The 13,297-nt window shown below is 41.1% G+C and overlaps 1 long non-coding RNA gene across 1 annotated transcript; it reads left to right on the top strand.

The window, feature by feature from the left end:
* Positions 1 to 5,788: 5,788 nt before the first annotated feature.
* On the top strand, positions 5,789 to 7,960 carry LOC143496508 (uncharacterized). Its single transcript, XR_013125619.1, has 3 exons — positions 5,789 to 5,977; positions 7,313 to 7,418; positions 7,582 to 7,960. It is a non-coding gene; the product is annotated as an uncharacterized LOC143496508 (long non-coding RNA).
* The last annotated feature ends 5,337 nt before the right edge of the window (positions 7,961 to 13,297 follow it).

The following is a 13,297-nucleotide window of genomic DNA, read 5'->3' as shown; positions in this document are numbered from 1 at the left end:
ATTGTGGACATGTTATTGTGAATGTACAATTGTCGCCGCTATTATGTCTAAGGCACCGTCTACAAATTACATTAGCCGATACGATCTTTTAAACGGTCCAACAAAAATTTCTACATAAAGTATATACTATGCAACAACCTACAACTCTTTGGTGGGTATTTATACCTTTCACCAATTTGTGGCGCCGAATCGCTTATTTCATTTTGCAGTGACGCACAACGAGGTTTTCTTATGGTGCGTCAAGGATAGACATGAACCCGTGGAGCTGTCCATGGTATCCCTCTGATAAGGATCAATGTCATTCAATAAAAATAGTTAACTAGCTAGAATTTGCTTAGCAAGTGAACTGTAACGTCAGTCCACTGGGGGACGGCGCTACTTCCCATGAGCCCCTGCGGCTCCGGTATTGTTGTGTAATGTTGGTGCATATATTTTTATTAGTTATGTATTTGGTTATGTGTGTTATGAATGAATGAATGATGTTATGTAGCTTGAGTCCTCCCGTATTGGTTTATGTAGTTGTACTGCAGGGGTTCTCAACAGGTCTCAGCCCGGGACCCACATTTTCTCATTGTCATTAAGTCGCGACCCAGTTTTATACAGTACAAGTCAAGTCAAATTTATTTATATAGCGCTTTTCACAACACACGTTGTCACAAAGCAGCTTTACAATCATATGGGTCCAGATCACTAATGAGCAAGCCAAAGGCGACAGTGACGAGGAAAAACTCCCTATAGGATGGGGATTAGGAAGAAACCTCGGGAGGACCACGACTCAAAAGGGAACCCATCCTCCATTGGGCGGCCCGTTAACACAAGTTCGTGATCGCAGGGTGGTTTCAAAGTTCTACAGCAACAGTCCAGGCTCCTGTTCCCCGGCCAAGCAGCCTCAGTCCCCTCGGTGCAGGCGGTGGGCCTCAGGTGGGCCAGCATCAGCACGACCCCTCGTGGCAACGGCTCATCCAACCCCGGCATCAGCACATCCACCGACAAGCCAGACCATCCCCCAGGTGCCTGCAGGTGCCTGTATCCAATCGTCTTGGGTAGAGCCATGCAAGAAGATAGAAATACAGACTGAGTGGATATGAATTTAAACCACCATTGATTTAAATGTACGTAGCTCACGTGCCAGTGATGAGCATGTGGCTCCGGCAGACTAATCTATAGCAGCATAACTAAAGGGAGGGGTTCAGAGGTGACCACAGTCATGAGGGCTCACTGAGACATTGCTTTCCAGTCAAGTCATAGTCACAAATAGAGTGATGCCAAGACACAGCTGGATGACAGCATCAACATCTCAGATCACCAGAAATCTCAACGTATGGAGCCCCTACACCTTACAAGAGGAATATTAGCTGAAGGCTTGATTAAATAGGTGAGTCTTAAGTCTAGATTTAAAGATTGGAACTGTGTCAGAATCTCGGATTGGAGCTGGAAGGCTATTCCATAATTGAGGGGCTTTAAAAGAGAAAGCTCTGCCTCCGGCTGTAGTCTTACAAATTTTTGGAACTAGGAGAAATCCAGCATTTTGGGTTGTAGTTGTAACAATTTAACAGGGGTGACGCAATAGCGGGTTTTGAATTTTTAATTTAAACAAAGACCATAAGGAACAAGAGAGAATAACTAAAGGACAGGAGAATACACACTAGACCAAACATAAGCTAGACAGCACGGCAACCAAGCAAACACACTAATAGAAACACTACTTGAAACACAATGCAAGAAATAAACTTTAGACACACCACAGGAAGGACTACAATAATGGACAAACAAACAATACTAAAGCATGACAACCATAACACAAACAGGACTGAAATAACTGAAAGACTAAAAAGCAAGAAGACTAGAACGCACAGGGAATGCATACACAAACTAGAAGCGAAAGACAAAGGCTACAACCTAACTACTAAGGGGAACAGAGTAACAGGGAGAAATATACAAGATGTGAAGAAAACACGACTACCAAGGAACAACTACATAAACCAGCAAATAGACATGAGAACTAAAACAGGGAAGACAAAACAGAACAAACCAGACCAGTACACAGGAGAAACAAAGGGAGGGTACAGGCTACTGAGCGCGGAGAGCAGCATAGACCGGAGCGTGCAGGAAACATGGCAAACACAAATACAATGACCGACACGGGAGCAAAACACTAGGGAGTTTTTATACACAGAGACAAGACGGTGAAACAAGACTCAGGTGTGTGGGTACTAACGATGAGGGCGTGACAGACAGACGGAGGAACGAATGGGAGCGGGGAGCTAGGCGGGACCAGGGAGGAGGGAGGGGCTGGACGTGACAGTAGTAAGCAATGAGTTCACTCAGATATTGTGGGGCAAGACCATTTAACGCCTTATAGGTTAACAGAAGAACTTTAAATTCAATGCGATATTTAATCGGACGCCAGTGTAATGCGGCGAGAGTGGGACTAATATGATTGAATTTCCTAGCCTTGGTTAGGACTCTAGCTGCGGCATTTTGTACAAATTGTAGCTTCTTTATAGACTGTTTAGAGCATCCAATTAGAAGACTATTACAGTAGTCCAATCTCGACGAGACAAAAGCATGAACTAGCTTCTCTGCGTCAGCTAATGAAAGTAAGTGTCTCAGCTTGGCAATATTACGTAAATGGAAAAAGGCAGCCTTAGTGACATTGCATACATGTCCGTCAAATGAAAGATCAGAATCAATAGTGACACCTAAACTTTTTGCAGTAGATTTAGGTGTTACTGAAAAACCATCTAGGGTAAGGGGAATATCAGCCCAATTGCTTCTAGCAGCTTTAGGCCCAAGAATCAGCACCTCAGTCTTGTCAGAATTTAGTTGAAGAAAATTAGATCCCATCCAGTTTTTAATGTCCTGGACGCAGTTCTCAATCGTGAGAGTTGTAGTGATATCATCTGGATTAGAAGATATATACAACTGAGTATCATCTGCGTAGCAATGGAAGCTAATACCATGCCTACGAATGATAGACAGTACAAATGTTATAACAAATTAAAAGGGTAAACAATTGGTGGTTACCATGGCAACAAGATGGTTCTCATGCTGGGCTACAGACTAAAAAATTACTCAAGGAGCCAGAAGGTCCTAAAAGGAAAAAATCAGGCGCCAATAACTTTTTCTAGGTGCCATAATATAAACTAATAAGCACTCACATCAGGTCAGCTGTTATTTAGGATCTCTGTCATCCAACATGACTCATGTCTTTCTCTTCCTTGTAACTGTGGTTAGGTTGGTTTCATGTTCGCGTATTCGGAATTAGACATGTTTTAAATGTACTACTATTACCGTCTACAAATGACCTTAACATGGACAAAAGTGGCAGTCGTAAAGGCCCCAGAGCACTGCGCACTCTGTTTTTCTACAAATATTTAAATATTTTTTTAACGATTCTACATAAGATAAAGACAAGTTGTATAAATATTAAGTGCACATTTTGTGAAATGTTTCAATAGCTTTAAAAATGTCCATCATAAGAGCACAAAACAAGTTATAGTACATTAAGTGCATCCTAATCAACAACCTTGTTTTGTGGACTTATGATGGACCATTTAAAAGCTATTGAAATATCTGAAAAAACTGACCACCACACATTGGTGCAAGCTATAAATACCCATATTTTAGTTGTAGGTTGTTATTAAAGATGAACTTAATTTAATCCAATACCTTTGGTGGTCTTAGATGGACCATTTAAAAGCTATTGAAATAATTGCAAAAAACACAGTGCGCAGTTTGGGGCCTTTACGACCTCCACTTGGACAATATTGAAAATGGACCTTGAAAGTGTCGTACATGTACTTGAATTCCACCTTGTAAAGGTGGATGAACCCTGCAAACAGAGCTGAAGAGCGGAACGCGACCTCGACCCGCCACAGCGGAGCCCCCGCGATTGCTACCCGTATTTTCCAGATTATAAACCGCTACTTATTCCCTCACGCTTTGAACCATGCGACTTATAACAGGGTTGCCAACTCTCACGCATTGAGCGTGAGACACACGCATTTGACCGTTTTCACACGCTCTCACGCCACACTTCCGATATCTCACGCCGAAAAAAAATATCCAGTTTATTTACCTCAGATCCACATATATGATTCAATACGTTACTAGTTCGCTAGCTCTGGCGCCATCCACCGGCGATATAACACTGAATCTGTGTACATTCAGGTTAAAATCTCACTCCAAGCGAACGTCAAAAGTTGGCAACCCTGTTATAATGAGGTGTGGCTTTTCTGCAGATGTTTCTTCACCCGTCAGGGGTGGAACAGAAAGTTAATCAGGTGCTCATTTTCATTTAACACATGCAAGCAGCAGACACAACGGAGAATTTTTTTCAAACGAACGTGTTGTGCCGAATTCCGAGTCCCCTCATTTGCACACACATAAAAACGCTACAGATTATATTCCGGAGTTACAGTGATTTTAACTTAGTTCATTGAGCACTCTAGTTTTGTCCTAACTAGATATTTAGACATAATACTGCTGTAATACTGCAAAGTCGTGGTCAGAGGTGAACTTCGTATAGCCAGTGTGTATTTTATTTTAAATAATTAACACCCTTGAGCAGTGGCGTGCACACATAGACAACCAACTCTGCCCTTTATCAACGAAAGTGCCGTTATATGCCATATCATATGATATAGGTAAATGACGGACGTAGTATGTTCGAGGTTATGAAAACTGCCCAGTCGCCTACTGAAAGAACGCACTGCTTTAAGATTTGAGCAGAACGTAATGCATTGAAATCTAATGCCTACTGCACGGCATTTCGGACGGAGCCACGGATCCTCCAACGTTAGAGCCTTAATATGAGGTTATCCGAATTGAGCATTTGGAACAGGTGAAGTGCACAGGTTTCTCCATGTAATCTGTCTGCGCAGTCCAAATACGATGTTAACGCAGTCTAGAACCGATATAGACCATAAAATCTACAGTATTAATGCTGGAAGCATGTTTGGACTAACATATGTTTGAACTTTACTGACCTTTTATTTGAAACTTGGAGGGACTTCTGAGATTTTGCCTCTGTGATTTGTTGAAGCTCTTTGGGTATGTCCCCTTTATCAGAAACAGGTATCGTGTCCCACTTCACTTCTCCTCAATTGCACGTTTAACTGACAACTGAGTATCGCAGAAATGACTGCGATGAGTGCAAGCGTCATTAACATTTCATGGTTATTTACTTGTATTTAATAAAATTGATTCAAAATGTAAAATAGCCCAACTGAACGAACGTCAAAGGTTAAGAAGTGCTATTTTCAAGGTCAGTCAACTAAAACCATTTAGGATGGAATGATAAAAGAGAGCACAGTTATTTACTGGCAAGGATAAAACAAACTGACTAGCAGACATTTGGAACCTCCACGTATTAGAAACAAAGCAGTAGTGATATTTCTCAGGTCTTTCCGAGGATATTCACAAAAATATTTAATAATTGTTGACAAAAAAGTAAATTGGCAAAATAAATGGACAGTCCTCATTGTGAATTCAAGAGAAAAAAATGCTGACAACGCAAAATTATAGGTGTACGTTGTACACTGACATGAAAATACCTAAGTAGGACATTCGATGGGTAGCACAGATTTTTATAACACCGGAGTGGATCTGATACATGTCCAGGGCCAGAGTGGGTGTGATAAATGTCCCGGCCCAAACTACTGAGATTAACATGGGACAGCCCAATGTGATTTGCACTTGAAGACTCGGCCAATTAGTAGTTTTAGTTATTAATTAACTGTCACTATGACAACACGGCCAATTAGTAGTTTTAGTTATTATCTAACTGCGTCCCTACGACAACACGGCATATGAAGTCACAATGCAGGAGACCTATAAAAGTCGCCACAGACAGTGTTTAATTTAACCACAGATGGTTTGATCGTCACCGAGGTTGAAGTAGCGACTACAGCGGTTCAGCGATATCTTGTGCGACTATTCCAAGTGATCATCAACAAATCAACAAATGATGAGGGTAAGTTCATGTTCCTTTGAGCTTTTTCCATAATCTCACTTTAGTCCGAGTAAGTTCGAGAGAGCCGCTTCTCAGTTTATTTATTGAAAATGACATTCATCGTCGAGACAGTTCTCTAAAGTTGCTTTGTAGCAACAGTGATTGTAGAATATTGCACAAAAATAGAACTAAATTGCTTTCGACCACAAATGGCGACTCACATTAACATTAATTATCCGGTTACATCCCAGTTACTTCATTTTACGGCCTCTTATCACATTTAAGATGTGTAACCAATTAATATTGGTTATTAACCATCTGAGGTCATTAAGATAGATTAATATTCTCTCATTGAGAGTCCAGCGGTGTTGAGAAAAAAAATCAAATTATGAAATGTTCGTATTCCCCCTATCCTGTCTGCGCGTATGTCCGCAGCCTGTATTTTCACAGAAAAGGGTAGCATTCTACAACGTGTTTAATGCGTAATGTAGCCTACTTTATAATTATTTCACTCGCCACTGGCGACAGCCGATACAACAGCATTATTTTTTTATGGGTAAGGATTTTTTGTAATTGGAAAAATATCCATCATTTTCTTTTGAGTTTGTATTTTAAAAGTTAAACGATAGACTCCAGCTCCCGCTCACATGTTCGTCTCTGCCCAACAACAAATGCAGGAATCCGATCACCAGCATGACTCGCAAAACGGAGCTGAAACTTGAGCACTAAGCGTTGAAAATGGCCAAGCGAAAAATATCGCATTTTTTCCACACAGTCTACATCTCTGTCGGACACAAAGAGGACACACTTCTTTATAACTGTACATAATTTTAAATTAATTTTGATGGGATCAAAAGTCACTCGTATGCATACTAGGAAACTTCAGTAAAGTTTGTTTCACGTTCGAGTATTCGGAATTTTCTTCAATAACTAAGACAGTATTGGCAAAAGTGCTATAATAAAATTCTTGTTTCTGGCAACCAAGACAAACATCTACAACTTTGTTTACGTCAGGAATAGACGTATTTTAAATGTGCAACTTTCACCACTGCAACGTCTAAGGCACCGTCTACAAATGACCTTAACACAGACGCAAGTGGCGGTCGTGAAGGCCCCAGAGCACTACACACTGTTTTTTGTAATAATTTCAATAGCTTATAAACGGTCCTTCATAAGACCACCAAACAAGTTGTATTACATAAAGTGCATGGTGTACGGCAACTGACAACTTTTTTTAAAAAGTGGGTCGCGACTTAATGACAATGGGGGAAAAAGTGGGTCCCGGGCTGAGACCAGTTGAGAACCCCTGCGATAGTCATCATGAAACTCATATTTTCTTCATTTTCTCTACTACAGTCTAAGAAAGCTGGGCCAGCAGAAGAGCTTCCTGAGGGCTGTGATGTGTCGGCCCCCAGCGTGAAAAACAAGCAGGCAAAGAAAGACCGTAGCAGATGGTTTTCAGGTGAGATTTAGCGTGATTACATGTTACCAAAACGTGATGCATTATGAGGTTATTTATTCATAACTATAATTTTCCACAATTTATGTTTTTAGTGACATTTGCTTATGTGCATCATTAGTCTCTGCCTCATAGATGCTTAAAGTAAATGTTTCTTTCACCACAGCTATTTGCTGTACTAGAGTGGAGGAGGCAGTGATTGAGGATCTCAACACTCCTCCATGTGGGAAAAGTGGTGGAGTCGTATCCACCTCTGGGATTAATCCAGCTGTTCTAACTGAAGAGCTGAGGAATACACTGCCAAGCAATGTGAGTACGAATCTCTGTATCTCTGTCTTCCTATCTGCCTGTGTGTCTGAGTTACCATAGCAACATGAGCCTTTGGCCATGTCTGGTCAGACCTTCACAACAGTAGATGTTCTTTACATTAGCATTTTACTTCTTAAAGAAATAATCAGCTTAAGGTTAAAAAAAGTAATAATTAAAAATCATTAAGCTTTTGGATACTGATGAACTTTTTACACTTTCCTTTAACCTAACTAGATGAAAATGGAGGATTTGATTGAAGTGCTGGAAAAAATCTCAGCATGGGTCAAAGTGGCAGTGAAGGAGGTGGTTGCTCAGGACCTCATCCCTATAGTGAGGAACCTGATGCTGGAAAGGATTGCGGCTCTGGACCGAGTAAAGGCACAAATGAGCTGCAGGGAGACTCGGTCAGTGCTGTCTGACCTTTCTGAGGAGGCACTCCAGTCGGGCATCGTGAGGAGATTTGTGAAGACTGCTTCAGAAACTTTTCTCCAAGAACGCCTTGGGTTGACATCCTGGACCAAGCCTGACACTGATCACTACGGTTCTAGAAGCGCATCTGTGACGGAGGCTGACGTGGAAGTGAAGCTGTCACTACAGAGATGCTGCTCAGAGCTGTCAGCTCTGATTGCCCTCACTCTGTTCGGTGATGTCGCTGGCATCACCATCTCTCGGACAGAACAGGACCATACAGGCTCCGCTCTGCAGAGTGCAGCACAGACAGTGGACGTGGGGCTGGAGAAGAAATCTTGGTGGTTCAGGTTTCCAAGATTTCTGAAGCGGAGATTCAAGGTATCTGTTTTTAAAATGTATTTATTCCCAGTCACACCATTAGCTTTAGACTCTGCTCTTCTGAATGATTTTCAACCATACATTTATGCTACCGTCAATCATATTTTGAATGATTTTTTTATATCAAATTGTCTGCTCTTTTTAAAGAAACGCACAAACTAAGTGCATGTTCACACGGAGGACCAGGTGGTGGACAAACATATTCCAGATGGTACGCATTTTAGTATTTCATGAAGTTTAATTCATGACAGTATTATTTATAAAGAACCGAGTCTTCCATGGTTTAGTAGTCTTCCATGGTTTAGTAGTCTTCCATGGTTTAGTAGTCTTTCCTGCTGCACAACTAATAGGGCATGAACAACAATAATGACAACAGCATGGAAGACTACACACAGCATCCCTCTCACGCCGTCTATTTGCTTTGACTTTGCAGGTTTCCAGTCTACCAGTGCTGAAGCACCATCCACCTCTGACAAGACCATCCCTAAGCTCAGGAGAAAGTCGATGCTGTCACGGTGAGGCGGCCCCCTACCGGCCATCTCTGTCCACAGCGGCTGTTGTTGTTATTGTCTGGTGACGTCATGTGTGTCCCTCAGGTGGGCGGAGCCCGTGATCCGTCTCACCTGAGGGTCGTTTGTTTGCCTATATATGTCTTGTCTTTGTACCAGTTGACCGCTGGTCATTATATCCTTAATTTGGATCTATTGCACGGGTTTTAGGTTTTGCACACTTTATATTAAACCACCCTTTTTCCCTGAGACTTGGCGTGATCGCTTCCTTTTTGTTGCTCACACCTGCCCGTCACAGATGCGTTCCAGATTGGCAACGGCTTTCTCCAAGATCTGCAGAAAATGAGGGGAAAACACCTACTTGGGTGACATTGCTGGAAGTAGAAAATTTGTAAAAACTTCGCGCGCGCCGCGCTTCAGCGCAATTAACCAAGTCATGTTTGCAGGGTTCATACACCTTAACAAGATGGAATTAAATCATTTGTACGTCACTTTCAAGGTTAAGTATAAACCAGTTATAATAATAATTTACTTGCTGAACAAGCCGAAGGGAAAGCAGGAACCCTGATGGCCAAAGTGATCACAAAATCAAACATCCTTAGAAAGAGTTTCAGAGAAAAAGTAGCAGAACTGAAAGGGGTTGAGCATGAGCTGGAGTGTGGATCAGAAAAACAGGAAAATGGCCTAGTGTGTGTGTGTGTGTGTGTGGTATGATGCTGTTGTCAGTGTTTGAATTTTGTTTTGTATAAAGTTTCATTGTGTATACTGTACAGTGAAAAAAAATGTAATGTTTGTGTCTTGTATTGTCCGTCTTGTGCATTAACATTTGAAGTTTTCAAGCAGCTAGATTAATTAATGTAAATAATCAGTTGGTTTTTGTGCTTTATTTTAACGTGTATGATCTTGCGAGTTGGTCTTAATTTTATTTGGAAAACGGTATTAAAAAGTCTTAAAATGTCTTAATTTTCCCTTGGTCAAACCTGTAGACACCCTGCCAAGGTTCTCTGCTTTTCCACTCACCTCCCTGAACTTGGCTTTGAGTTCAGAATTGCACTGCAGGTCAATTAGCTCCATTTGAAGCTCAGGAGGAGCATCTTTCACACCGAAGGAGAAGGGATCAGCAAAAATGTTTTGAAGTCTGCAAACCTGTGATCAAATTCTTCCTGCAGCTTTACAATGGCATCAGCATACTTCTCACCACTGAATGGTGTGCCTGAATCCATGAGTGCCTTGCATGCTGGGAAATGGCAGAGGTTTGTCTGAGAAAGCTGGGCTTTTCACAACCCAAGTTTTGTGGAGAATGCTCTGATGTTGTCATAGGCAACACTCACAAGCTGCCCCTGGCCTTGTAACTTCTTGTTCAGTACATTCAGCTCCGGTGTGATGTCAACCAGAAAAGCTAAGTCCATGATCAACTTGGGATCACTAAGTACAGGAACAGCCATCCCATCCTTCTCCATGAAGGCTTTCACTTCTGCTCTCAACTCAAAAAACCTCTTCAAGACGTTTCCCCTGCTAAGCCAGCGTATCTCTGTGAAGTAGAGCACATCCTCATATGATGAGTCTATTTCCCCCAAAACGGAACTGACGGTGCTTCAAGCCCCTGGTTCTGATATGGTTGATGCATTTCACAACATCAAACATCACACTGTCAAACGTCAGGCATTTGCTGCAAAGGGCCTGCTGATGGATAATGCAATGGAGAGCAATAGCCTCTTCCACACCTTCTTCCTCCAGTTTTCTTTGAACAAGTCCCACGAGTCCATTCTTCCTCCCTGTCGTTGATGGTGCTCTGTCGGTTGTTATTCCAGCAAAACTCTTCCATAGCAAGCCAGCATCCACAATGGCATCACACAGCTTCCAAAACATCTCCTGAGCAGTGGTCTGGCCATGCATTGGAATCACTGTGAGCAACTCCTCCATTACTTCAAAACAACCGTCAACACCACAGACATAAATTGCGAGCTGCGCAGTGTCAGTGATGTCTGTGCTCTCATCAAGAGCAACAGAGTATGCATGGAAATGTTTAGCTTTCTCACGCAGTTGATCATAAATGTTACCTGACAGGTCAGAAATGCGCTCTGCCACTGTGTTGGCTGAAAGGCTGATGTTACTAAACTGACCCTTCTTTTCTGGACAGACTACTTGCAGCATTTAACATGCACTTTTTGATGAACTCGCCATCTTTGAATGGCTTTCCAGCCTTAGCAATCACCTGACTCATCACGCAGCAAACTTCGACAGCAGCATCACTTTCTTTGCTTGCCTTCTTGAAAAAATCTTGTTGCCGCAGTAGACATGTTTTAAGCTTGGTGGCACAGCACTTTCTCTCTTCTCCCTGATATTTTGCATATTCCTCAGCATGTTTAGTTGTGTAATGACGTCTGATATTGTACTCCTTGTGCACAGCAACTTTATCTGAGCATATAAGACATGTCGGGATGCCCCTGAGCTCTACGAAAAAGTAGTTTATCTCCCACTTCTCAAGATATTGTCTGTGCTCATGGCTAACCTTTCTGTTCACAGCAGGTTTTGAGAAAGACATGACATGAGCCGTAGAACAAGGCTCTTACTTAAACCTGGAGCCATAGAGGCAATAAAGTAAATTAAGTTTTACTTCAGTAAATATTATTTTATCTTAACCTAAATATAGTTAGTTCTGTAGGCCTCATCTCCAAAACCATCAGGCAGTAAAGAGTCTAGAAAAATGATCTCTTTCTCTGCTACCAGTAAAACCTGCATTGGGCATATTTAAAAATGACCAGATAGGCAACTTATTATTTTGTTCTATCAGAATCAGAAAAGAATCTCTAAATATCTATCTTAATAGTTGTAACTCAACGCATAGCAAAAAGTGATATGCCTGATCCTTTTGCCTATTCCATGCAGGAAACAAAATAGCATCCTTGGAGCACTGACTGTCCTGGTATTGTAGAGAAATACATATAAAAAGATTACTTCGTTTTTGTACAAAATTATGGGCATTCATGAGTGTGACTTATATAAGTGCCTTATAACAATATTACCGGTAAGCTTGACAGTGGGTCCACATCTGATGTCTTCCACGTGGGAATGACATACATGTCCACAATGTGAACATCTTTGCCCTATTTAAGAATAATTAGGAACTCTATAAAAATACCCATACAAAAAAAGGACATTAAACCCACAAAACAATAATTTGACTCTTGATTACATGTCTTCGAGCAGCAGTGATGAGCTTAAAACATGCATTCTCAATCTATAAAAACAAAACGGAGTAAAATGCAAACAAAATCAATTTAGTTAGATTTTTCTTAGAGTAAACATTCTGCAACATATATAATATATACAGTAGATTCCATGCATCGGTTTAATCCGAGACTCCAGAAGTCCTCACGTGTTAGACAGACATCACCATCTTTAATGATAAGCTCTGTTTCTGGACGGCTAGTGTCCAAAATGTATTTCAGCTGAAATTAATAATAATAATCAGTTACTTAATTTAGAGTGTGAGAGACAGTGCTTGACAGTGTAAGAGTGAGAGTTAAATAATGTGAGGAAGCGAAGTTCACATGACGAGTTTAGATGAAACTGTTTTTCTTCAATAGGACCCAAGTATTTTTCCCATTTCTCCACAGAGAAAGCATATAAATGCTCATAATTTTTAGGTGTCCAGTATTCATGGTCCTGATGCGACATGAAACTGGTTGGTCCATAGTCTGACAAGAGAAATTAGGAATATTATTAAGAGTAGAAATTTCCCAATATACAATAATCTTGAACACCAATGACGACAAAACTTTTCAATTGGTAGAAAGGCCTAAGACGTGAGACATTAATGCAGCAACGAGTCCCTTAGTCTTTCACCACAGTTGCCACACCTTTAGCAGTGATGGTATCTACAGAAAAAGGCCCTTGATGCCGGTCTGCAAGGGAGTCTTTTCTGTGTGTTTTATTAGGGTTTTGGAATATCAACACCTCATCACCTGCACTCGAAACTGCATGTTTAACATTGCGAGTTGCAAATATGTTCTCGTTCAGCTGTGTAAATATCAAAGTAAAAATGTAAATGTAAAATGTCATATGGTAAATATGATAATATAAAAGTTAAGTTATACTGAATATTAACCTCATTAACAAACTCTCTTCCCTGGTCAGTAATAATTTTCTTGACCATGCCGAACAAGTACAGCTTCTTAATGATTGCAGCTGACACTTCACTTGTGATCTTAGATTGCAGAGGCTCAGCAACAACCCATTTTGTATACAAGTCCGTCATAGTCACATATTTGT

This window comes from Brachyhypopomus gauderio, unplaced genomic scaffold (genome assembly GCF_052324685.1).
Source record: "Brachyhypopomus gauderio isolate BG-103 unplaced genomic scaffold, BGAUD_0.2 sc96, whole genome shotgun sequence".
NCBI lineage: Eukaryota > Metazoa > Chordata > Actinopteri > Gymnotiformes > Hypopomidae > Brachyhypopomus > Brachyhypopomus gauderio.
This window is presented reverse-complemented; position numbering and strand designations above follow the sequence as displayed.